The sequence below is a fragment of the Hibiscus syriacus genome, unplaced genomic scaffold (genome assembly GCF_006381635.1).
Source record: "Hibiscus syriacus cultivar Baekdansim isolate YM2019G1 unplaced genomic scaffold, ASM638163v2 tig00112738_pilon, whole genome shotgun sequence".
In the NCBI taxonomy this organism is placed as follows: domain Eukaryota; kingdom Viridiplantae; phylum Streptophyta; class Magnoliopsida; order Malvales; family Malvaceae; genus Hibiscus; species Hibiscus syriacus.
This window is the reverse complement of record NW_024063392.1, coordinates 4,777,927-4,805,373: the sequence shown is the minus strand read 5'-3', so window position 1 is coordinate 4,805,373 and position 27,447 is coordinate 4,777,927. Positions and strand designations below refer to the sequence as shown.

Here is a 27,447-nt window from a genome sequence, read left to right as displayed (position 1 = left end):
CATGTTTTTTCTAATGAGATGATCGCTTTCGTGCATTCCTATGTGCTTGTAATTGTATTTTCCTTTCCTTTGCACGCCATAGAATTTTGGAATAGAATAATTTCTCATATGTTTATTCATCAACATTATAGGTACATATACAAGTACAAAGGTCCTATAATATATAAAGTAATATCCTACATTAACCATGTAATATCCTACATTAAATACAATATATATTAATCCTAAGATTTAGCCTACCAATTTGCAACACTTTCCCTCAAGTTGGAGCAAATATATTAAACATGCCTAAACTTGTTACATAAATAATCAATCTGGACCTCTTTAAGAGCCTTTGTGAAAATATCTCCTAGTTCTCTAGTTCTTTAACCTCTGATACCATGTAGAATTTTTAAAATAGAATGCTTTCTCATATGTTTATTCATCAACATTATGAGTACATATACAAGTACAGAGGTCCTATAATATGCAAAGTAATATCCTACATTAACTATGTAATATCCTACATTGAGTACAATATATTAATCCTAACATTTAGCCTATAAATCAGTAACACGCGCAAAAGACAATATTGTAAAAGTTTTTTATTTGAGTTGTTGATATTCTTACCTAACATAGTCCTGTATAGCAGTGGACTTTGAGTGAACAAATCAACAAATTAAACTTGTTACATGATCCATGCGTTTTTTGCTCGTTATTTGATTTATTATATATATTTTAAAATTTTCATGTTTTTGATTTCAGAAACCAGGTGGCATAATTGCTCTTCTAGATGAGGCTTGGTAAGATGTAGTGAGCTTTTTACTTATTTTTGACATCTACAGATTTGACTAAGATTTCTTTCAGTTACTTTACTATATTAATAATAATATCTGACTGTTGTGGTGCTCTTGCTGAGGTTTTTTCCTCTCTTTTTTGTTCCTCTTTAAAATTTTAACAGCATGTTTCCAAGATCAACACATGAAACATTTGCTCAGAAGCTGTACCAGACGTTTAAAATCCATAAACGCTTTCTATGTTTTAGAGGGAGTAAGAGAGAATGTTTAGAGAGAGAGAGAGAGAGAATGTTTAGAGAGAGAGTGAGAGAGAATTCGGTTGGAAGTGCCTCTTCAGGAAGGGGTAGATTTGTGTCTGGAGGAGTTCTATGGGTAGCCTTTGTGGATAACCTTAGTAGGAGAGTGACTAGAAGTGCGTTATGGGAACGTTTTAGTTTTTATACTAAAGTGATCAAGGTGTTCATTCCGTTAATGAATAGGAGACCCAAGTACAAGGAGTGTACTTTTGCTTTTGTGTGCAAGTAAGGAGGATCTGCTTTATGCAATAGAAAGGATGAACAAGGTCTGGGTCGATGGGAGGTGTATAACTGTGTCGAGTGAAAAATATAAGAGGAATAGTTTTCCATCGATGAAGAATCGGAATAGCGTGCTGGGGGCTAGTGACACAGGAGAAGAGGTGGCGATAGGGAAAAGATTTTTATCCATAGTGGACGATGGAGGGAAAAAGATGTTGATGAGCAGGTTGTATGATGGTAGGTCATACAAGGATACGGTAGTGGGAACGAAAAAAACGGAGGAGCAGAAAGTGAGTAGGTTTGGAGAGAAGAGGGAGAAGAAGAGGCCTATGCAAATATTTGTTCTTGTGGATGATAGGACATGGTTGAGATCATCACAAATAGGTATATGTAAGACAATCTTTGAAGTTGAATTCGTGCAGAGGGCTCTAAGAACTGAAGGAATCAATGTCAAGGTGGTTCGGTGGGGGTATGCAAAAGGCTCCTGCTTAGTAGTTTTCCAAACAGTCGAGGAGAAAGTTGCAATGATGGAAGGAAAGTGGGAGACTTTATCTTTCTGGTTTGAAAGGTTGGAGCTTGTTTTGGACGAGAATGATGTGACACTACCGTACTGTGAAGTTTCTTTGATGGGGGTTCCATTAAACTGCTGGTCAGATTCATTTTTTACAAGTTTGGCTTCGAGATGAGGCAAGCTTTGAAGATTAAGGAGCAAACAGTCCATCGAGTGGACTGCAGGGTGGCGCATATGCTGTTGAGGGTGGAAAGTCCGTTTGATATTCCTCCCCATGTCATTGTTAATACTTTAGGAAGAGCGTTTTGTATTAAGATCAAGGTGCAAGGTAGTGAAGATTTTTCCCCGGCTTTAGATGATGCAACTGATGGGGTCGGAACAGTGGATCCTGGGGAGGACTTCTCGTCGGACGGGAGTCAAGAGGCAGAGGTCGAACATTAGTATGGGCAGACGGGCATACAGGTGGTGTCAGACTCTCAGAACAGTGTAGAAGCGTGGGGCAAGGATGTTTCAAATGTGGGTGGCATGTGTGTCAATGGGAGTGTGAGAGGGAAAGTATTTTTAAATAGTCTTGGGGATGATAATTTATGTTCGGAGAGGACAGTACCAGGTGGAGTTCCAGGTCAGCAGGATGTGTCGGAGGCTTTTTTGGGTGGGAGAGAAAGGAATTTAAGTATGGGGGATGTCGCCTTGGGGCACGGAATTGCTGACCAAGATAATGGGAGCAATCACTTCTATGGATTTGGTAGAAGTAAATGGGATGCCAGTTGTCTGTGAGGAGAATTTAAAACAAAGTGGGGTGCACGTGGGTTTTGGTGTGAAGGATTCTAACTTCTCGGTTGATAATGCAGTTTTGGCCTTTAAGGGAGGTGCACACTTGAATGAAGAGCTAGAAAGTGTATCGGCTGATGATTTCAATCAGTTGTTATATGTTGGACAGAGTTGTGGGGACTCGAACCAGGTTCCAAATAAATTAATTACTGCAACCCAACAGATGGGGGTTAATACTGATGAACAAAATGTTGAATCTAATAAGTTGAAGTTGGTATAGGATGACATTCAATTAGTCCGTAACGTTATCAAATCCTCCAGCGCGAATGTAAGAGATTCAGTTGTGAATCAAGGTGGGACCAGCTCAGTGTTTCATATGAACGATAAACGTCAAACAGGGGGAAATATGGGGCTTTGTTTTAAAAACTCGGTTCAATTTTTATCTCGGCCAAGTTGTCTTGGCAATCATAGGAAATTAAGGATTGCTTGAAGCAGGTTTGGTAGTGATTGCTCGGAGCGTGAAGTCTCTGTTAGTTTTCACAATAGAGTTTTTACAAGGGTGGATAGGGGTTTGGTCAGGGATTCTTTGGATCAAGATAGTGTTAATTCAGAATATTCACAATCCGCAGATATTGCTAGAAATGAAGCCATGGCCACCAGGGAGGTTTGTGATATGTTAGGGATTTCTTTTAAAGGGGGGCATTATGTTCTGGAAGATGAGATTATGAAGTTGGAGTTGGAAGGGTCTTCAAGGGGGTCTTGAGTGCTGTTCTCGGGTGGATAAGGGTTTCTTTGATCATTTTTTATGTCTCTTCTTAATATCATTTCCTGGAATATTAGGGGGCTTGGGAAAAAGGAAAAAATCCGAGCAGTAGCTAGGTTAGTCAGTAGATGCAAACCGATCATTTTGCTTCTTCAGGAAAGTAAATTGAGTAAGTCCCGTAGTGACTTTACAATTTTTACAATTTGCCATTATGTTGGCGATGTAAGTTTATTTTCTATTGTTTTGTAAATTCATGATGTAGAAAGAAATTATAGAGTTAGAAGTGAATGGATTTCTGTTTATGATCTCGAACAGAAAACCACTTATCAAACTGAATTATTCCTGGACAAGAACAAAGATTATGTTGTTGCTGAACATCAGGCCCTTTTGACTGCTTCCAGATGCTCTTTTGTTTCTGGTCTATTTCCACCTTTAGCAGGAATCCTCCAAATCATCAAAATTCTCATCATTAGGTTCTCGATTTAAGGTATGCTGGTATTTTTGTTTCTTAAAAGGCAGATTATTACCTTTTTCCAGTCTAGTGAGTTAGAAAGTGGTTATCTTTTTTTGTATTATACAGCAACAATTACAATCATTACTTGAAGCACTGAGTTCCACAGAACCACATTACATACACTGTGTAAAGCCCAATAATCTTCTTAGGCCTTCAATATTTGAGAACATAAATGTTCTACAACAACTACAGTGTGGGGTAAGAATGATGACATTCTATGTGGTTGAGTTGAAATATATATTGGTATCTATTTAATTAGATCTGCTTGCCTAGATTATTCTCATTGTTTATTTCATATCAGGGTGTTATGGAGGCAATCAGGATTAGTTGTGTTGGATACCCTACTCTAAAACCATTTGTTGAATTTGTAGACCGATTTGGCCTCCTTGCAACTGAAGTTTTGGATGGAAGGTAAGTTAATAGTTTTCTTGGCTCTCAAGACATTCTTCAAAACTTTACTCTATACATGTTAGTTTTGATGAGGTTGCTGCTTGCAAGAAGCTTCTTGAGAAGGTGGGATTTCAAGGGTATCAGGTTAATATCTGGACATTCAAACAATCTTTTTTTAGTCAATTGAGTTTCCTTGGAAATACTAGATTTCCTCTTCATTAGGATGGATGTTATGTAAATTAACCATGTCATCAACATGTCAAAAGATATAGCATACAGACATTCATTAGGAAAATATTCATGTTTGACATTTGGTTTATGCCCACTAACAATAATAATACCTAGGAGATTCCACTCAACTCGTCTGTTTATTGGGTGAAGACTATTAACATGTTATTGGGTGGAAGGAAGTGCTCAAGTTTAGATTAGGTTAGGAAACAATAGAAACTGGGCCCAAAGGCAAGAAATTTCCAGAAGCTGGCAACTGTGAGCAAAGAGAAAAGTACTTTTTTTATTCATGTTGCTTCTGAATGAGGTTTCATTCTTGTACAGAATCTAGGTTGTTGGATTCATGCTCAAGTTTAGTTTTACTGTTGCTTGTGAGCGTGAGCATTTGTAGCATAAGTACACATGGAATTGATAAATGCTGCTTCCGAATGGGAGTTAGTTCCTTGTTCCAAATTGTATATGCTTCCATTGTTTTATTGTTTACTCAAATGTTCTATACATATACGTTCTAGTTGGTTTTTGGGAAAGACCATACTGATGTCAGTTTATTTTCTGCAGATCGGTAAGACAAAAGTTTTTCTCAGGGCTGGTCAGATGGCTGAACTAGATACTAGTAGGAGTGAAGTCTTAGGAAGATCTGCTAGCATTATCCAGAGGAAAATTCGTTCTTACTTGGCTCGCAGAAGCTTTATCATGCTCAGTCGATCTGCATTACTGATTCAATCTGTCCGCAGAGGTATATTTGTGTCTTCTGTGTGTGTCTGTTGTGAAATAATTAAAATTTACTCCCTATTAAGACTTTTGGTATTATATACATTTGTTGATAGTTTTTGTCTGTGCTGATTTTAGGACAACTTGCTCGTAAAGTTTATGATGACATGAGAAGAGAAGCTGCAAGTTTGAGGATCCAGAGACATTTGTGTACGCATCTTGCTAGGAAGACTTTGAAAGGATTGTGTTCCTCTGCTGTTTCCATTCAGACAGTTATGAGGGGGATGACGGCTCGCAATGAGCTATGCTTCAGAAGGCAGTCCAGAGCAGCAACTATAATTCAGGTTAATTTTTTCTTATGACATGCTGTACATGGAATGATTTTTTTTCCAACTTTTCTTTGAGATACTAACCCTCCTTTTGTTTTATATTACTTACTTTAGCTTGGAATGACATTTTTTGTATATATCAGAGCCAATGTAAGTTCTTGGCCCAATTGCATTATAAGAAGTTGAAGAAAGCGGTAATTACAACACAATGTGCATGGAGAGTTAGAATTGCTCGAAAAGAACTGAGGAAGCTTAAGATGGTATTCCTATCTCTATCATATTTTGCATTTATAGCAGAACCTTTTTTTTCATAAAATCAATTAGGAAATCTCTCTTCTCTTCTGCTTCTAGATCTTTAAAAATTCTTTGCAGTTGGAACAGTTGTTCTTTATGGCCACTTTGCTTAAATTTGATAACAGAACAATAAAAAATTTGTATCCCTGCTAAGATATAATTTTCTTCTTCAAATTTGAGTTTGATTGCTGAAGTTTTCTCTAGCCTATGTGTATGAATTATAGAAATGAGCTGTCAAGAGATTCTGTAATTATTTTCTATTTTTCAAATCCCTTATTTCAAGGGATTAGATCTCCTAGGATTAGTATCTTTCCTAACTTAGAGTTTCCTAATTTAGAGGCATAATTTGTATATAAATATGTAATATGTTTCTACTGAAAGTATGCAAGAATAAAATAACAGACTTGTTTGTTTCCTACAGTTTGTTTTCTACTATACAATCTATTTTCTTTCTACAGTCTGTTTTTATCAAAAAGTTGAAACCCAATTTGACACAAAAATAAAAATTATGAGGAGTGACAATGGGAGTGAGTATTTGAATAAAACTCTTGGGTATTTCTTTAAGGAAAAAGGCATTGTTCACCTTACGTCTTGTGTCAACACACCTCAATAAAACAGGGTAGCAGAAAGGAAAAATAGACATCTTCTAGAGGTTACTAGGTCTCTTATGTTTGTTGCTAATGCTCCTAAGTATCTTTGAGGGGAAGCTCTTCTTACAGCCATGTACCTCATCAATAGAATGCCAAGTAAGACTTTAGATTTCAAAATTCCTACTAAGGTTCTGTTTCAGCTTTTTTCCCATTTTAAACATTTAAACTCAAGTCTTTCTCCTCGGGTGTTTGGGTGTACAGCCTTTGTTCATATCCACAACAGAGGGAAATTAGATCCTAAGTCCATAAAGTGTGTGTTCTTGGGCTATTCTTCGAGTCAGAAGGGTTACAAGTGTTACTCACCTTCCACAAAAAATACATATGTCTCCTTTGATGTTACATTTTTTGAAAACCAACATTATTTTTCGGGAACAGAAATTCAGGGGGAGAGTTACAAGGAATTTCAGCCTGTTCAAACCAATATTTCTTTACAGCCTATCCTTTCTTTACTTATTATTGTCTCTCCAAAGCCGGCTAGCACAATTCCAGTTCCTAGTGAGGGTGATGGGAATAACCTAAATAACTCTGATGAATTACCTTTCTCCTTACCTCATAACTCTAGTCCGTGCAAAACCCCTTCCACCACTACCAAAAATGCACCTAACAATGACCTTGAAACCACAACTCCCCATCCGAAACAACTCAGTGTTTACTCAAGAAGAAGGAAAGATGTTGCTGAAGAAATCAGTCAGCCTAGCATTCGCCAAGAACCAGATTCGGATCCTGTTGCCTCTGAAAGTCAAGAACCAGATTCGGATCCTGTTGCATTTGAAACAGAAGGTAATGATGGTTACCAAGAGGCTACTACTGTTGATCTTGATGACTTTCCTATTGCTATTAGGAAGAGGGTAAGAAAATGCACTGCTCATCCTATAAATAAGTATGTTGCATATGAGAAATTACAGTCTAATTTCAGGGCCTTCACTGTCAGCATTAACAGTGTGAAAATCCCAAGAAATGTGACAAGCATTTCAATCTCCCGAGTGGAAAAAGGCTGTGGAAGAGGATATAAAAGCGTTACAAAAGAATAAGACATGGAGTTTGACAGATTTGCCAGAAGGGAAGAGAGCTGTTGGATGTAGGAGGATATTCACAGTGAAATATCATTCGGATGGGAGTGTGGAAAGATACAAGGCAAGGCTGGTTGCTAAAGGTTTTTCTCAGTCCTATGGCATCGACTACCAGGAGACTTTTGCACTGGTTGCAAAATTGAATACCATCAGAATATTGTTATCAGTAGCTGTTAACATGGACTGGAAATTGCATCAGCTGGACATAAAGAATGTTTTTCTGAATGGGAACCTTGAAGAAGAAGTATACATGGAGGTCCCCCCCGGATTAGAAGGAAAGGTCACTAAGAAAACTGTGTGCAAGCTCAATAAATCCTTATATGGCTTAAAACAGTCTCCCAGGGCTTGGTTTGATCGATTTGCTAAGGCTATGACACAAAATGGTTTTAAACAAAGCCAAGCGGATCACACATTATTCAGAAAAATTACACGGAGTGGTAAGATAACCCTCCTAATTGTCTATGTAGATGATATGATTATAACTGGCAGTGATATAGAAGAAATAGAAAAGCTAAAGATGAATCTTGCAAAGGAGTTTGAAACCAAGGATTTAGGGAGTATGAGGTATTTCCTGGGTATGGAAGTTGCAAGGTCCGAAGAAGGGCTGGTCATAAACCAGCGTAAGTATGTTTTGGATCTTCTTGCAGAAACAAGGATGCTCGACTGCAAACCAGTTGAAACTCCAATGGAGCCAGGCTTGAAATTTTGCAAGGACCGGACTGGAAATCCAATAAACAAGGAAACCTACCAAAGGTTAGTTGGGAAGTTGATCTACCTTTCACTGACCAGGCCTGATATTGCATACTCAGTGAGCATTGTCAGCCAACATATGAGTGATCCTCGAGAATAACATTTGGAAGTTGTTAAAAGAATTCTAAGGTTCTTGAAGTTTACCCCAGGAGCTGGACTTATATTTAGAAAAATCAAGACAGAACAGTGAAGGTTTATACGGATGCAAACTGGGGAGGTGAATTAATTGATAGAAGGTCAGTTAGTGGCTATTGTGCCTACGTTTGGGGTAATTTGGTGACTTGGAAAAGTAAGAAACAAGTTGTTGTCTCTCGAAGTAGTGTTGAGTCAGAGTTTAGAGCAATGGCTCTCGGAATATGTGAAGGAATGTGGATTAAAAGACTGCTCACAGAACTGGACTTAGATGACAAGAAGAATTTTGAAATTTTTAGTGACAATCAATCAGCTATGAGTATAGCAAAAAACTCAGTGCAGCATGATAGAACGAAACACATTGAGATAGACAGACATTTTATTTATGAGAAGGTCAACAATGGAGTTGCACAACTGCAGTACATTCCAACGAAGAAATAGCTTGCAGATATTTTCACCAAAGCCCTTCCACGAGTGACTTTTGATGAGCTGTCATTCAAACTGGGTATATACAACATATATACACCAGTTTGAGGGGGAGTGTAGGAATTATAGAAATGAGTTGTCAAGAGATTCTGTAATTATTTTCTGTTTTTCAAATCCCTTATTTCAAGGGATTACATCTCCTAGGATTAGTATCTTTCCTAACTTAGAGTTTCCTAGTTTAGAGGCATAATTTGTATATATATATGTAATATGTTTCTACTGAAAGTATGCAAGAATAAAATAACAGACTTGTTTGTTTCCTATAGTTTGTTTTCTACTATACAGTCTGTTTTCTACACTATGCCCGGGAGAAATCTATCTTATCAACAATCAAGAATATGTTGCCTTACCAGCTTACATAATGGGGTGAAAAAAAGAAACCAGACAGTTTTTCTTCTCTATCTGCTAATTCTGTTTTGGGAAACAACTTAGAATGTCTAGAACCTTAAGTATGCTGATAACTGGTTTCATGTGTGTATCACTCTGATTTTCTGCTGTTATTTGCAGGCTGCTAGGTAAACTGGAGCTATGCAAGCTGCCGAGAACAAACTGGAAAAGCAAGTTGAGGAACTGACATGGAGATTACAACTGGAGAAACGTATGAGGGTATGCATGATAATAAATACCTGAAGCTTTTTTTCTTTCTTTTGATTACAGCTTGCAGGACAGTGAATCCAGTAGAGGTAAGAAGATGTTGAACTGAATGATTTTGTGTGCTTGGCATGTGTCATATCTATTCAATTGCTATGTTAATTGAGAAAAGGTGTTAAATTGTATATGCATCATCTCTTTCTCCAAATTATGTAGGTTATGTGGTTGTCAGTTGTATTTGACTTCCCAGCTTAAGCTGCTTTAAACAAATAACTTGATAATTGTTATTGCATTAGTTACATGTCTATACTCTATATGAGCCTTGCCTACAGATTCTGCTTATTTGGGTTGAGCTTTAATATGTTTAATTCTTAGGTTGGCCTGGTCTGAAGTAATTATTTATTAAATAATGTATTTGCATTTAAATTTATTTAAAAATTGAATATTAATATAAATGAATTTTAATAGTTTCAATAATATAAATGTCCTTACTAGTGGGGCACTGCTATAATTTTCTTTTCTCATAATTTATACATTCTTTCCTTATTCTGTAGGTTGACATGGAAGAGGCTAAAACAAAAGAAAATGCAAAATTACAGTATGCTTTGCAAGACATGCAACTTCAGTTTAAAGAAACCAAAGAATTGCTGGCCAAGGAATATGATGCTGCCAGAAGGGTAGCTGAGGTGGTCCCTGTAATTCAACAGGTTCCAGTGGTGGACCACATAATGCTGGAGAAGCTTACCAGTGAGAATGAAAAACTGAAGGTGAGGAGGTTGAGTCTAGCATCTTTGTTTTGCACGAAGATATGGTCAACATGTGAGAATATTGGATGTCTTAAGAGTTTTTTCCTAAACCTCGTAGAAGACTAGTATCATAGTATTTTTCCCATGTGCTGATTATGCAGGCAATGGTAAGTTTGTTGGAAAAGAAAATTGGTGAAACAGAGGAAAAGTTCGAAGAGACAAACAAGGTCAGTGAAGAAAGGTTGAAGCAAGCTTTGGAGACAGAATCAAAAATAGTTCAGTTGAAGACTGTTATGTACAGGTTAGTTTCTGCCCTCTCTGAGGAAAGATCAGATAGATTCATACTGTTAACTCTCAGAATCTGAGGTAGAACTTTGCATGCTTTTTTTGTGAAGCTGTAGTTATTCATGTATTTCTCTTTCTTCTCTTTTTCTCTTGGTCATCATTGTTTCTTTTTTTTCACTTTGCAGGCTTGAAGAAAAAATGTTGGACATGGAATCTAAAAACCAAGTTCTGAGGCAGCAAACCCTGTTAAATACACCTGTTAAGAAGATCTCAGAATATCTGCATATTCCAGTCACTCTAGTAAAATTAGCACAGATTTTTTAATCTGCCTTCCTCTTTTGTCATTATGATGATATTTCCTATTATCATTTTGCTTTACAAATTTGCAGAATCTGGAAAATGGTCATCATATAGATGAACTGAACAAGTTAAATGTATGTTAAATATATCTAAACATGCGTTCATACTTGTGTAGTTTCTATAATATGTCTAATGACAACCTGTTATTACAGGAACCACAAAGTGTGACACTTGTGGTTTTCAAAGCTGATTTTCAGAGGGCGTATGACTCGATTGAATGGCCAATTATTTTTAGATTATTGAGAGTCATGGGCTTCGGGGAGAGATGGGTTTCCTGGATAAAATGTTGCCTCTCTATGGCGTCGATATCGGTATTAGTGAACGGTTCTCCTACAGAGGAGTTCTCGATGGGCAAAGGGTTGAGACAAGGATGTAGTTTGTCTCCTCTCTTGTTTAATTTAGTGGGGGAACTGTTAAATCGTATGTTGATGAAAGCGGCGGATGTGGGACTTTTTCAGGGATTTGCTTTTGGAAGGTCGGATGCCCTCAGTCTAACTCATCTACAGTTTGCGGATGACCTGATTGTGTTTTGCCGAGACTCATCTACCTACATTCTCAATATTAAAAGAGTCTTGAGAGCTTTTAGCATAATGACTGGCCTCCATTTGAATATGTCGAAGAGTAATCTGTATGGAATCAATGTGGAGGGCGAGGTACTAAATGAATGGGCTAAGGAGATTAGATGTGCTGTTGGGGTTCTTCCAACAGTGTATTTAGGGTTACCATTAGGTGCAAAAAGGAACTCAGAGGCTCTTTGGGAGCCAGTCATGCAAAGCTTCAACAAAAAATTATCCGGATGGAAAGCTTCCACACTTTCTATGGCGGGCAGATTAGTGTTGATTAAATCAGTTTTATCCTCCCTGCCAATTTTTTTCCTCTCTATTTTCAGAATTCCGAGTAAGGTTTATAGGAAGCTAAATTCTATTATGGCAAACTTTCTGTGGGGGGAGGGTTCTTCAAAAAGCAGAATTCACTGGGTGAATTGGAAAAGGGTTTGTCATCCCGTAGAGGAGGGTGGGTTGGGAATCTTGGATTTGAATTTCGCTAACAGAGTACTACTAGGTAAATGGGTATGGAAGTTCGCAAATGAAAAAGACTCACTTTGGAAGAACATGATTTGCAGTAAACATAATGTAAGTACTATGTTTTTAGACCTTAACAAGGTAGTCTCTCCTTCGGATTCTTGGATATGGAAGGGTATTACAAGAAATTACTTGGCAGAGGACGCAATTGGAAATGGTTTAAGATCTCACTCGAAGATACAAGTAGGTAATGGAAAGTTGATTGTATTCTGGCATGGTGTGTGGCTAAATGAGGAATCCTTAAAAAATCAATTTCCAAGGATATATGCTCTATCTAACAATAAGTGGGGAAAAGTTTCAGAGTTTGGAAGTATAATTAGCAATAAGTGGATTTGGAACATTCATACGAGAAGGAATCTCTGTGACTGGGAGATGGAGCACTGGATTCGACTGATGACACTATTGGAGAATGTTGGGCTATCTGATTCGGTGGATGATTTTTTGGCGTGGTCGGGAAAGGGTGATGGATTGTTTACTGCTAAAGCCTGCAGGTTGACCCTTTCTTCCAACTCAGGGGGCAGTCTCATTTGGAAGAAATTCGTTTGGTCAGGTTTGGCCCCACCTAGAGTCGAAACTTTTCTCTGGCAGGTTTCTCATCAAAGACTGGCAGTCAGATCGGAGTTGATAAAAAGGGGTGTTACGTTGGATGAGGTTTCTTGCCCGTTATGTACTAAGCAGGAGGAAATAGTTCAGCATTTGTTTATTTCGTGTCAGGTTGCATGGGATTTATGGAGCAGTTTCTGGAGGTTATGGGGAGTCTCGTCAGTTTTACCTAATGATCCAGCCTCTTTGTTGTGTTCCTGGTCGGATTTAAGGCCAAAGTCATTAATATGGAGCTTTATACCGGAGGTAGTTCTTTGGTCACTATGGAAGGCTAGAAATTCGGTGGTTTTTGATGATTGGAAACTGGACAAACCTAATCTTTTCTTCATATGCAGATTTAGGTTGGTTAAGTGGTTCCTTGCTAAGTACCCGAACGTTATCATTCAGGTTGACTCTCTTGTAGGAGACCCGTCGCTTGTAGACAAGCACCAGACAAGGCACCCTAAAAGGATGAAGGTTCAGGAATGGCTTCCTCCTCCCCTCCATTTTTTTAAAGTTAATGTTGATGGGGCAGTTAGTGGGGACGGGCTGTTGGGGGGAATGGGTGGCATTTTAAGGGATTCGGAAAGCAAAATCCTTGGGTCTTTCTCGCTTGCTGTTGGTCCAGGTCCTCCACTCGCTGAGATGAAAGCCATAGAGAAAGGCATTGAATTTTTTCTATCGTCGGAATGGGTGACTAAAGGAAGGTTAATTATTGAGAGTGATTGTAAGACAGTGGTGGATTGGATCTTACTGTCGACTTCATCTCCTTTTCTTAGTTTACTGGTTCAAAAAATTGCTTCCTTAATCTCGGAGAGGGCGATCATTATTAGACATATACCGAGGAGATGCAATTGTGAGGCTGATACCTTAGCTAAACAGGGGATTGGCTGATCACTCATTATTGCCTTAGAGGTCATTCAGTAGGGTCTTGGTTTATTGTGGTTGTAGGGGATGTGGTAGTTTCGCTATTGTGTAGGGGCGGACTGGTCGTTTTAAATGTTCTGTAATTTTTATGGTGTTTAGTCTGTCTGCTGGTTGTTTTTTATGTACTGTGTTTCTTGAGCAATAAAATCCTAAGGCACTCTTTTCCTCCCTCCGCTGATTAAGGAACATTCTCAAAAGTTCCATTAGTCAAGAAGGGGATTTTTAATGAGGCCTGCAATTCATATCAAAAAAAAATTATTGTTGGATGGACATTCAAGAAATGCACCTGCCTTTTGTGCTGGAACAAAATTCTTGGTCCTAAAGAACTGGTTGTTGTAAACTGTCTAGACATATTCTTTTCTATGTACATAAAGGAATGTCAAGACCCAGGTATATAATTTCCTGGGGCTATCCTTTTCCTTTAACCCATTTCCCTTTGGTTTTTACTTCTCCAAAGTTGTCCTGTTATATATCTATTTGCTATCAAAAATCCAATTTTATATGCCATGCTATGTTACCTGGATTCTTCATTTTTGTTAAAGTACATGTGTCCGATACATATTTGCATATTGATATAGAGTATGGTCCTTTGGATATATGGAAAGACATAAAATATTAAGCACAATTGTATTGGATACATACATATATATGATAAACCTTGTGTCCAGGTAACGTAGATGGATATTCCTCCTTTATAGCTTATGGACTGAGACCTGGGGGGTTTAACTATTAAAACTACTATAAATAAACAAGTGCGGTTGATTATCCTTGTTTTCGCGGACTCTTAAAGCAACTTGTTAGCCCACTAAGTACACAATTATCAGATAGAAGGTCAAGCATTGTGAAGCAGGTTTATATCATTTTTGTTGTCTTCTGTTGCTGTTTTTTTCTTTTGAGCATCCCTTTTGACTTTTTTTAATGTTTTAGGATATTGTTTCTGGTGTTTATAGTTTATTTCTGGGTTTCTGAACTGGTAGTGCTTATTCTGGTGTTTATAGTTTATTTCAATCCCTGGAAATATTGTTCTTTTCTTCCTCAATTTTTCCCGTGTTTTTATTTGTTTAGAACATATCCATATATAAAAAAATTAAGGTTCTTTATAAGGAAAGTATCATGGACCCATCATTGTATATGTCCTTTTCACATTGACAATCTTGAAACTTCCAAGAATGGTATTTCATCTGTTTTACCTGATAGAGGATGATATGAGCTGAAAACTTTTACTTGAGCAGAGATCGCAACTACAGGGTCTTAGTGTTGGTGAGATTCTGTGTTTGTGTATAGTGTTTAAGCTTCTGTCTCTTAACACTTGCGAATGGAATTTAATATGGTGTCTGTATGTAGTATTGAGAGAGTTAGAATATTAGAGGTGGTTGAGTTGAAGACAATTGTTTATTTCCCTTTCCCATAAGTTCTTTTATGGATGTTGTCAGAAAACATATTCCAAAATTAGAAATATTATGTAGGATTATCTGGATATTCTTTTAGTCGTTATAATCCCTAACTTTAAGGGATTGTATCTTTCCCTAGAATTAGTTATTTTCCTAGTTTACTAAGTTAAGATTACAATCTGAGGATCTTTACCAACGCCGTCCGACGTCCGCCGACAGCCGTCCATCTGCCACCACACTCTGTCATCCGTTGGCCGTCATTTTTCCTCTGGAAGATCGTCTCCTCACTCTAATTCCATTTTCCAGATCAGATTTACGAGAAAGTCATTCAATCGACGCAGATCTAAACGCCATTTTTCATCGATTTACGCCGGCGTCCGTCTCCAGTTCACCCTCATTCCATTAGGCTCGTTGCTCTCTTGCGAACTAATCCCTTCTAGCGTTCGGACTTCGCTGTCATCATATGAGATTCTTTCTTTGTCCGGTTAGTCAAAAACAGAACAACCTTGGTTCTGTCAAGGTGTTCTCCCATTCTAAACCATCTCTGATGGTTAGTTGAAGGTCTTTTGCGCAACTTCTTCTTTCCTCAGACTTAAGTTTTTCCTGTTGGAATCTCTTCATCACCTCCACCCTTCTTTTCTTCGCCGACAGTCACAGCATTCCATCGCCGACCTTGCAGGAATTTCTTCTGGTCACTGGATTTTTTACTTCAACAGTTTCATCACATGTCGGGTGCTGGAATCCTCCATTCTCTTCAGCAGAGACCTCCGGTCCAAGTTCCTCCACCCTCTGCAGCCGCTCATTCTCTGCCATCTCACCCTTCTCATCATGATGTAGTTCGCACTATTTTCATTATGGGTCTGCCTGAAGATGTCAAAGAGAGAGAGCTACAGAATTTTCTGAGATGGCTTCCAGGTTTTGAAGATTCGCATTTGAGCTTCAAGGGAGATAAGCCCAAGGGTTTCGCTCTCTTCTCAACTGTTAAATTTGCAGTTGCTGCCAAGGATGCCCTTCAGAAAATGGTTTTTGATGCTAAGTTGAAGTCCCTATTGCACATCGAGATGGCAAGGAAGAATCTTGTTGTTAAAAGAGTTGTAGTCACAGATTCTGATGCTTTGGACAAGTATGGAGGTTCTCATGTTCCTCCAGTACTGCCATTGCCAAATCCAGCTTCTGTAGCATCTCCTAGTATTCATGTGCCTGTTATAGCGGTGTATTGCGATGACAAGTCTGCAGTAAATGCTGTACACGAGGGATCCAGGGAGTCAATCACAAAGGGGTACAGAGTTGACAAGTCTGGATGCTTCACATTATTTGTTGAAAATTTACCAGAGAAGATCCATTGGGAGAGGTTTGGATCTTTATTTTGCTCTCATGGTCGGGTACTTGATTCTTTTATTCCAAATAAAAGGAATTCAAAAGTTCACTTTGGTTTTATTCGCTTCGCATCAATCGAAGAAGCAAGGAGAGCGATCACAAAAATGAATGGCTCTCGTATCGACGGCATCAAAATTGGTGTTTCTTTCGCTAAATTCAAACCTCGACATTCCTATTGGAGAAAGTTCTCGACAGGTGTTCTTCGCAAGTCCGAGATGGAAGATGTTTCGAGGAAGAATCATTTTAAAGTTGAAGGTATTATAGATGAAGAAAAACTTCAGGTGTTGAGCAATTGTCTAGTGGGGTGGTGCAAGGACTTTGTCTAAATTGGTCATCTCGTCAGACAAATGCAAGCGAAGGGCCTCACTGGCTTCACCTTAATGAGAGCTGTTGGTAATGCGATTTTAATGATTTTCGAAGACAATGCTTCTTTGAGAAGTGTGAAGAACGATAGATCAAAGATTCTCGCAGAGTGGTTCTCGAGTATGGTTAGTTTGCGAGGGTATTCCTTTTTACGCATGGAATTGGGATGCTTTCAAGAACATTGCTGATAAGTGGGGTTTATTACTAGCTATCGACGAAAGTTGTCAGTCTCCATCATCCTTTGATCGGGCAAAAATTCAAGTCCTCACAAAGGCTGATGCGAGAATTGATGCGATGGTGGAATTAAAGGTTGGTGACAACTTCTTCAAGGTCATGGTGCATGAGATAGAGCCTTCATTCAAACCAAACTCTTGGGCTCCTGAAGAAGACGAGTCCCATTAGATCTTGTCTCTTCAATTGTGGTTGTTTTAGTCTATATGGTTGTAGGTGTTGCTTTTAATTTGTATTATGTTCTGTTGTGCTGTTTTATTCCTACTGCTGGTGGTGTAATTAGATGTAAAGTGATTAGACTGTGGCTTTGGATGAGGTTAAGGTGTATGTTGTAATGGTGTACATCACCATGAGAGGATATTTTGTGGTGTCTTTTGTATCGGGTATTTTATCAATAAAATTTGAGGTACTCTTTTCTTCATTCTAATGTTCGTTAACATACCTTTAGTATGTGAACGAATACGAAGGGAGTTTTTAATGAGACCTCCAACTTATATAAAAAAAAGATTACAATCTGTGTATAAATATATAACAAATCCTACAGGATAAAGATAAGTTTTTGCAGTGAATTACTTGACTTTTAACATGGTATCAGAGTTGTTTTAAGCTTATTTTTGGGTCCTGTAAATCTCGGTTTAGCAACCTTTTTCTTTCCCTAAACCTTCCCTTAAGTGTGTATTGTTGGCCTAACAAAAAGCATGGTTGAGGTGGTTGATACCAGTAGTTCTGAAATTGTTCAGGGTGGCACAATAAATGAAGGAAGTTATTCTAACCTGATGGGTGATTTGCAAAATATACAAGCTACCTATAGGTTGAATGAAAAAAAACTACCTTAAATGGTCTCAGCTAGTTCGTACATTCCTAAAGAGTAGAGGTAAGTTAAGCCATCTTCTTAGAACTGGACCTAAGGAGGGAGATCCTAGGTTTGATTCTTGGGATGAACATGATTCATTAGTCATGTCCTAGTTATGGAATTCAATGGTGCCAAAGATTAGTGATACTTGCATTTTTTTCAATACTGTCCAAGAAATATGGGAGGCTGTAAAACAAACTTACTCAAAGGTTAAAGATACTATGCAGATTTATGAAATCAAGAGCAAGATTTCATCCACCAAGCAAGGAAGTAGATTAATCACTGAGTACTCTAATCTACTGCAAAATCTTTGACAGGAGATGGATCACTACCAGTGTATCCCAATGAGGTGTAGTGAAAATGCAATAGCTCTACAGAGGATTGTTGAAAAGATAGAATTTACGATTTTCTTGCTACTAGATATTGAATTTGATGCAGTGAGAGTCTAGATTCTTGGAAAGGAATAACTGCCCTCACTAAATGAAGCTATTGCAATCATTCGTGCTTAGGAAGGAAGATGAGGAGTAATGATTGAAAGCAGACAAGTGGAGAGTTCAGCCTTATTCACTAAAGCTGTAACTGAGAGAAAAGTTGGTTTGGAATAGCAGATCACTAAATAAAACAAACTAGAAGCAGCAAAAACAGTGAATAGACTCTTTATGGTGCACCTATTGCAAGAAACCTCGCCAAACAAAAGAGAAGTGTTGGAGACTTCATGGAAAGCCACAAACAACAAGTAGAAATTTTTCAGAAAAAGAAGGATCATCAAGGGGACAAGGAAGAGCAAATACAACCAAACACTTGGTTGAGGACTGTCAAGAACAACATGTTGAGTTCAACAAAGAAGAAATAGAGAAACTGAAGAACTTATTAGGGCCACTAGAAAACACCCACTCTACAGGTACATGTAGTCTGGTTTTCTCAGGTATATCCTCTTCTCAAGTCTCTAAGGCCTCGGATTTACCTACACAAAGCTCCTGGGTAATTGACCCAAGAGTTACAAACCATATGACCAATTATTCACTCAGATTTATCACTTATACACCCTGTCCTAGCAACAACAAAAAAATAACAGTTGCAGATGGTACTATGATAACAGTTGCTGGCCAAGGAGATATTGTTATAAGCAAGACCCTTACACCAAAAAATATCCTTCGCGTACCAAATTAGTATACTAATCTTCTATCTATCCAGAAAATTACCAAGGACACTAACTGAAGTGTTCTTTTTCATTCCTCTCCATGCATTTTTCAGGAACGAAGAAGATGATTGGACGTGCCAAGGAAGTAAATGGCCTATAATACCTTGAAGACCCCGATGGACAAGTCAGTTCCCTTAACTCCCTACCTTTTTCGCTTTTATCAGAATCCAAAAACATTAAGGACAAGATATGGCTTCATCATCTCTGCCTTGGTCACCCATCCTTTAAAGTTATAAAACTTATTTTTCCCTCTTTGTTCAAATCCTTAAATATTGAAGAATTCCATTGTGACATATGTGAACTTGCAAAACATAAAAGAACTTTTCCAGCAAGTAATAAAAAAGCCTCCAATCCTTTACCTTTATTCACAGTGATGTTTATGGACCATCCACTATTCCAAATATAACTGGAGTCCGATGGTTTGTCTCATTCATAGATGATTGTACCCGAGTGTCATGAATATTTCTTCTAAAACAGAAATCGGATGTAACCTCTACCTTTAAAACACTTTATACCATGATTAAGACTCAGTTTGGGGTAGACATAAAAAGGTTTCAATCAGACAATGCTAAAGACTATTCAACCAAGTCTTATCACCTTATTTCCTAGGAAAAAAGGCATCCTACACGAGTCCTCTTGTGTGAATACCCCTCAACAGACTGACGTGACAGAAAGAAAGAATGGCTATATCTTTGCCACAACAAGAGCCCTTTTATTTCAAAAAATGTCCCTAAACAGTATTTGGGGAAAGTTGTGTTAACCGCCACCTATATGATCAATAGACTATCCACTAAAGTCCTTAAATCTCAAAGTCTTTTACAAATCCTAACCAATTTCTTCCCAAATTTCATCCCCTCACTTAACCTTAAACCTAAAATATTTGGTTGTGTTGCATTTGTCCATATACATTCCCAAAATAGGGGCAAGCTTGATCCAATAGCATTAAAATATATATTTGTTGGTTAGACTTCCTCTCAAAAAGGGTATAAGTGATATCATCCACCTACAAGGAAACACTTTGTTGCAGCTGATGTTACTTTTGTAGAAAAAGAAAGCTATTTTACTCGCCCTTATCTTCAGGGGGAGATTTCATTCAGGGAAAAAGATAAGGATAGTGATTATTTCCTACTTCAGCCTCTCATTGACTTTCCTATACCAGCCTAGCAGCCTAATTTTGTCTATCAGCCTATCCAACATGTCCAACAACCTGGTTTTAACCAATAACCTATTTTTGACCAGCCTACCACCTTATAATCTGATCCTAACAGTCCTCATCAAAATCCTCAGGACACTACTCGTCCTCTGCTGGTCTACTCGAGGAAGAAGGCACCAGTGCAGGTCCAATCATCTCCTTCCTCTCCTATACAAAACAAGGTAACTATCGAATCTATCTTTGATCTAAATGCCACAGAAAAATCTGATTCTGTTTCTGATCACAGGGATTTGATTTTCCTATTGCAAATAGAAAAGGAAAAAGAACTTGCACCACAAAAAACCCTCATTACCTATATATGTCCTACAAGAACCCATCTAGCAATCACAATGCCTTCATTACTAGCCTAAATACCATTGTTATTTCTAAAAATATGTCCGAGGCATTAGAAAATGAGAATTGGAAGAATGTCATGCAAGCTGAGAAAGAAACACTTGAGAAGAACAAAACATAGGACTTGGTAAATCTGCCAGAAGGGAAGAAAACAGTGGGGTGTAGATGGGTGTTTACAGTAAAATACAAATCAAACGGTTCTTTAGAGAGGTACAAAGGAAGGTTAGTGGCTAAAGGGTACTCTCAAATTTATGGGATAGACTATCTTGAGACATTTGCTCCTGTCACAAAGATGAACATTGTGAGAATTTTATTGTCATTAGCTGCCAATCAAGATTAGAAATTACAACAGTATGACATTAAAAAAGCATTTTTTGCATAGGGAACTTAAGGAGGAAGTTTACATGGACATCCCACCTGGATTTGGTTCAAGTAATGGGAAAGCAGTGTGTAGATTAAAGAAGGCCCTGTATGGGCTGAAGCAGTCCCCGAGGGCCTGGTTTGGGAGATTTCCCAAAGTAAAGTTGAGACTGGGCTGCAAACAAAGTTAAGGGGATCATAATTTATTTGTGAAACAGTCCTCTTTAGGGGTAGTTACTGCTTTACTAGTTTATGTAGATGATGCCATAGTTAAAGGAGATGATTTGAAAGGGATTGATGACTTAAAGAAGTCTTTGGTGAAGAAATTCAAAGTCAAAGATCTTAGAAGGCTAAAATACTTACTTGGGATTGAAGTGGCACATTCACGGTAAGGAATCTTCATATCCTAATAGAAATACACCCTAGATTTGTTGACAGAAACTGGCAAGCTAGGGTGCAGGCCTGCAGAAATGCCAATAAGTTAATCACAAACTCGGAGATTCGATAGAGGATGCATCATTTGATAGAAGCTCATATGAGGGACTTGTGGGAAGATTGATTTACTTATCACACACCAGACCTGACTTGCTTATGCAGTTGGAGTTGTGTGCCAATTTATGCACAATCCTAAAGAATCACACCTAAGGGCAGTAACTCAAATCCTACAATACTTAAAGAGTACACAGTTAGATGAATTATGTTTAAAAAGGGAGAAAATTTGACTTTTGAAGCCTATACTGATGCTGACTATGCAGGGTCCATAGTTGATCATAGAAGATCAACTTCAGGATATTGCACCTTTCTTGGAGGAAATTTAGTGACATAGAGAAGCAAAAAACAGAATGTGGTGGCTAGATCCAGTGCAAAAGCTGAGTTTAGAGCAATGACACTTGGGATTTGTGATTTGTTGTGGCTTAAGATTATTCTGGAGGATTTAAAGATCAAGGGAAGGATCAATGAAGTTGTACTGTGATAATAAATCAACAATCAATATTGCTCATAATCCAGTTCAACATGACAGGACAAAACATGTACAGTGGACTAATTTGTATTCCCTATATGTCCACTGGAGATCAAGTTGCAGATATACTTATCAAGGGACTACCTGGGAAGTATTTTCAGAAGTTAACAAGCAAGCTGAAGATGGAGGACATCCATTCCCAGCATGAGGGGGAGTGTCAGAAAACATATTCCTAAATTAGAAATATTAAGTAGGATTATGTGAATATTCTTTTAGTAGTTATAATCACTATCTTTAAGGTATTGTATCTTTCCCTAGAATTAGTTACTTTCCTAGTTTAAGAGTTTCCTAAGTTAAGATTACAGTCTATGTAAAAATATGTAACAAATTCTACAGGATAAAGATAAGTTTTTACAGTGAATTACTCGACTTTTAACAGATTTGGACTTATGGCTTTTTCTGAGTATGTTTCATTCTTTAGGCTTGCCATTTATTGTCATTCTTATCAAAGGAGCTCTTGGGAGATTTTGAGACGTGCTGAGATCTTCATCCCTGTAGGTTCAAGATTCTTGTGTACCGTAGCTGCATTTTTATTTTCACAAGAATTTGTTAATCTCATGTAATGATAATTAGGTCCTTTTCAAGTTAGTTGTGATTATTGTGCTTGTAATTGCAGAGTCCGCTGACAACTGCATAAAAACGGTAATATTTTACTCATCTCCCCTTTCGTTTCATTTCCTCCTTCGTTTGCTTTTTCTGTTTATGATGTTATCATTTCTAATTTGCAGATGTTGCGGAACTACATAATTGCTCGTGTGCTTCCCCGCATTGCTGATTATGCAAAAAATGATCGTAGTGCTGTGCTCCGTGCCAGGTGTTCCAATGTCTCTACTATTTTATTTGTTATGTTCTCTTTTTTGTTTGTTATGTTCTACTCACTTTTTATCTCCTTACTGCAGGTGCTGTGAATATGCATTGTTGATACTTGAGCATTCGCCAGATGCACCAGAAATACAGAGATCAGCTGATTTATATGAGGAACTGATTAGGTGTTGTGTTACCGATGCAATGAGTGAGGTATCTATGTTGGGAATCACTTCTCTTTGATGTTTGATATACACAGTTCTGGACTGATGTTGGGTTAATAATCTGTCTCTAAAAAAACCATTTTCCCAGAATTTTTGCTTTGTCGATCAACAAATGGGGGAAGGTATCGGAGTTTGGTGAGTTTGTAGACAATGTTTGGGTCTGGAATATTCAACTTAGAAGGAATCTTTGTGATTGGGAATTGGACCAGTGGATAGAGTTAATGTCATTGATTCACTCTATTAAGCTTTCGGGTTCGGTGGATGATTTTCTGGGTTGGTCGGGAAAGGGGGATGGCATGTTCTCGGTCAAGTCCTGTAGATCGACGTTATATGATAGTTCTGAAGGGAGTTTTGAGTGGAATAAGTGGGTGTAGGCTGGTTTGGCACCTCCTAAAGTTCAAACTTTCTTGTGGCAGCTTTGTCATCGTAAGTTAGCAGTGAGAGTGGAATTAGCTAAAAGAGGGATTCCCATGGCGGATGTGCTTTGTCCCTTCTGCCACTGCCATGATGAAACCATAGAGCATCTGTTCCTTTTGTGTTCTATTGCTAGGGAAATTTGGACAAAATTTCTTAGGTTATGGGAAATCCTTGCTGTTCTGCCGCAGGATCCAACCTCCCTTCTTTGTTCGTGGCCGTTCCTGAGGCAAAATTATGTTATTTGGAAGTTCATACCGACGGTTGTGTTCTGGTCGGTTTGGAAGGCGAGGAATTTGGTTGTGTTTGAAAATGGGAAACTAGACAGCTCGGGTCTGTTTTTTATAATTAGATTCAGGTTGGCTACGTGGTTTTTAGCTAAACATCCTAATGTTCAGATTCAGACCGACTTACTAGTTGGGGATCCTTCTCGGGCTGATGATGTTCATCGTCCTTCTACTCCAAAGAAGATTTTTGGATGGACTCCTCCTTCTACGGGTATGTTTAAATTTAATGTGGATGGGGCAGTTAATGGAGATGGGATGCAAGGTGGAATAGGAGGTATTTTGAGAGATTCTAACAGCGTGTCTCTGGCCTCTTTCTCTACGGCAGTAGGGCCTGGTCTTTCTACTTTGGCAGAACTGAAAGCAATTAAGGAGGGAATTGACTTTTTCTATTCCTCTGAATGGGCTAGAAAGGGAAGGTTAATAGTAGAGAGTGATTGCAAAAATGCAGTGGAATGAGAAAATCGCCTCAGTGACCAAAAAAAAGTTATAATATACGATTTTAACCAACTTTTTTTGGATTTGCCAAAATGACCAACAAAATCGCAACGCGAAATAAAAATCGCAACGCGATCCCCAGAATCGCAAATCAGTTTCCAGAATCGCAAATCAGTTTCCAAAATCGCAACGCGATTCTTGAAAATCGCGATGCGATAGTACAAATTCGCATTGCGATTTTCCAAAATCGCAACGCGAATATGAAAATCGCAACGCGAACACATAAATCGCAACGCGTATCCGTAAATCGCAACGTGTATCCGTAAATCGCAACGCGTATGGGTAAATCGCAATGCGTATCCGTATATCGCAACGCGTATCCGTAAATCGCAACGATAATACATAAAATCGCAACGCGTATCCGTAAATCGCAACGCGATATTTAAAGCGCCATTATAATCGCTACGCGTATTTTATTTTCAAATTACAAAAAGAATATTAAGACAAAATCCCGTAATCGCAACTCATAACCTAAAACCTAAAATCACAACTCAGTCCCATCTCCATCTCTCACTCTCTACGGCGAAGAAATCCGTCCCCATCTCCGAAGATTTCCGTCCCCATCTCCGGCGAAATCCCTCACAACCATTCACGGTCAGAAATCCCTCACAATATTCAGAAATGGAAAATCAACCTCCGAGGGTTAGTTTTTTTAATTATTTTTATTTTGAAATGTTTGCATTATTGTAGGTTTTTCATATTGAAACTGATGATAAGTTTACTGGTCATTTCAATAATAGATTAACCATTTCACTTAGATTTCATTTCGCGTTACGATTCTGTCGTTGCAATTTTCATTTCGCGTTGCTATTCTCTCGTTGCGATTTTCAAGTTAGTATTTGTCTTTGTCTTTGTTCTGTCTTTTGGTTGAAGTAATGCAATCCATTCAAGTTTCAATTTGCAGAAGAGTCGCAACGAGATAAATGAAAATCGCAACGAGAGAATGACTGTCGCAACGAGAGAATCGCAACGCGAAATGGAAATCGCAACGAGAGAATCGCAACGCGATTTTCATTTCGCGTTGCGATTCTCTCGTTGCGATTTTCATTTCGCGTTGCGATTCTCTCGTTGCGATTGTCATCTCGCGTTGCGATTCTCTCGTTGCGATTTTCATTTCAACCAAAAGACAAAACAGTGTTGCAAATTTTAGTTTAAAGAATAAACTACTACTTTTTATGTTTATTGTTTTTGGTATATCTTCACAGTGTAGTTTTTGGTATATCTAACTTGGTATGTTTATTGTTTTTGTAGAAATTTTTTTCGGCTCAATTGACCTTGAGAAATAAAGTCAGCCTGGCCACTACAATTGCAAAGAAGCTTTCACCTGCTCAAAGACAATTGTTTGAGGAAACCTGCTTCGGGCCATGGCTGAGAGTACAGCATCCGGGTGGAGATGCTAATTTGACCCATTTGTGGCTTCAGACCATGACATCAAATCTACCCGACAGTATACAACGTGGTGAGGAAGAGATATGGTTTCATTTTCCACCAGCGTATACTTGCTTTGGGCGGAAGGAGTTCTGCTTAATCACTGGTCTACGATTCGGACACGATGATGTAGGCCGGTACACTCGTCATATCGCCCGCCCATCATGGTTATCCCGGGTTTTTCCGGATGAGTCAATGGAGAAGCCGAACCTACATGTCGACGACCTGAAGAAATTATTTAATAAGAAAGCTGGTTTCACTCGGATGGAAGACGTCGATGTTGTCCGAGTATGCCTTCTACTACTTGTGTATGCCGGCTTTTTAGGCAGAGAGGCCAGACAACCTATTCATCGGGAGCTAATAATATTGGTAGAGGACCTGAATGCATGGAATCTGTTTCCGTGGGGTTCGTATATATGGAAAGCTACCTGGACTAAGTTGTCGTCTGCCTTTGATGACCGCAAAAGTTTGCGGGGCGATGGGTCCAAATACACTTTGTCAGGCTTTGTTTGGGCCTTTAAGGTAAGAATTTCTATATAATGTTTCTAAAATTATAATTAATTATTTAACAATTACTAATTTTGTTATTATATTGTTTGTAGATTTGGATATTCGAGGCTTTCCCCAGCATGCGTACATATGCAATAAAAACGTCAAATGATATTCCCAGGGCTATTTCCTGGAAGAGGAAAACTCTGTTGGATTGGGAAGACTTAATACCATATGCCACAATAAATAATGTAAGTTAACACAAATACTTTCATATAATATATAAACAAGTTATTAATAGTAGACGTTTAACTTTGTTTGAGTTTTTATATTTTAGGAGGCCAACATTCCATTACAAAGACTGACACCCACGGAGGAAGAGCTTGCCACTGATTGGTGGCAAGCTAGTCAGAATTTTTTTGATGGCACGGATGATGAGCAGCATCCACTTCCTCCAATTCGAGAGCCATCACCTCACCTAGAGCCATCACCCGATCGACCCGACTATACATCTCTAGAACGAGAGCCATCACCTATCCCGTCACATCATCGAGCCTCTTCTCCACCATCACCTCATGATAGGCGACCGGCAAAGATGCCACGACTCCTATCTCCCTGTTCTCCACCTCCACCTCAACGGGATGAGTCAAGGGAGTTACGTGATGAGGTCAATGCCTTGCGTGAGGAGATCGGTACTCTACGCGATAACGATGGTGCATGGCGTGTGGAGGTGTCAACTTTACGTGGTGAGGTTGCCGCTCTACGTGAGATGATAGTATCGTTGCAGAATGAGGTTCATACTCTACGCAACGAGGTAAGTTTAAGATTTTCCATATTTAACTTAATGATAAATTTACTCGTAATTTCACTTAGATTAGCCATTTCACTTAGATTGCTTAGTAAATTTGTTCGGTTGCTGCCAATTCTGCTAAACTGTGTATTCTTTAACACTGTGAAATAGTATTTGTCTTTGTTTTGTCTTTTGGTTGAAAGTAAATTTGTTCGGTTGCTGCCAATTCTGCTAAACTGTGTATTCTTTAACACTGTGAAATATATTTGTCGTTGTTTTGTCTTTTGGTTGAAAGTAAATTTGTTCGGTTGCTGCCAATTCTGCTAAACTGTGTATTCTTTAACACTGTGAAATAGTATTTGTCTTTGTTTTGTCTTTTGGTTGAAAGTAAATTTGTTCGGTTGCTGCCAATTCTGCTAAACTGTGTATTCTTTAACACTGTGAAATAGTATTTGTCTTTGTTTTGTCTTTTGGTTGAAAGTAAATTTGTTCGGTTGCTGCCAATTCTGCTAAACTGTGTATTCTTTAACACTGTGAAATAGTATTTGTCTTTGTTTTGTCTTTTGGTTGAAAGTAAATTTATCCATTCAAGTTTCAATTTGCAGAAGAAGAAATAGTTTACTTTCGCAACACGAAACTTAAAATCGCAACGCGAAACCAAAATCGCAACGCGAATTGAAAATCGCAACGACAGAATCGCAACGCGAAAC

General features: G+C 38.3%; 1 pseudogene; it reads left to right on the top strand.

Annotated features, from left to right (window-relative positions):
- LOC120183056 overlaps positions 1–13,430 on the top strand; it is a 37,535-nt pseudogene extending 24,105 nt beyond the window's left edge.
- Positions 13,431–27,447: the final 14,017 nt, after the last annotated feature.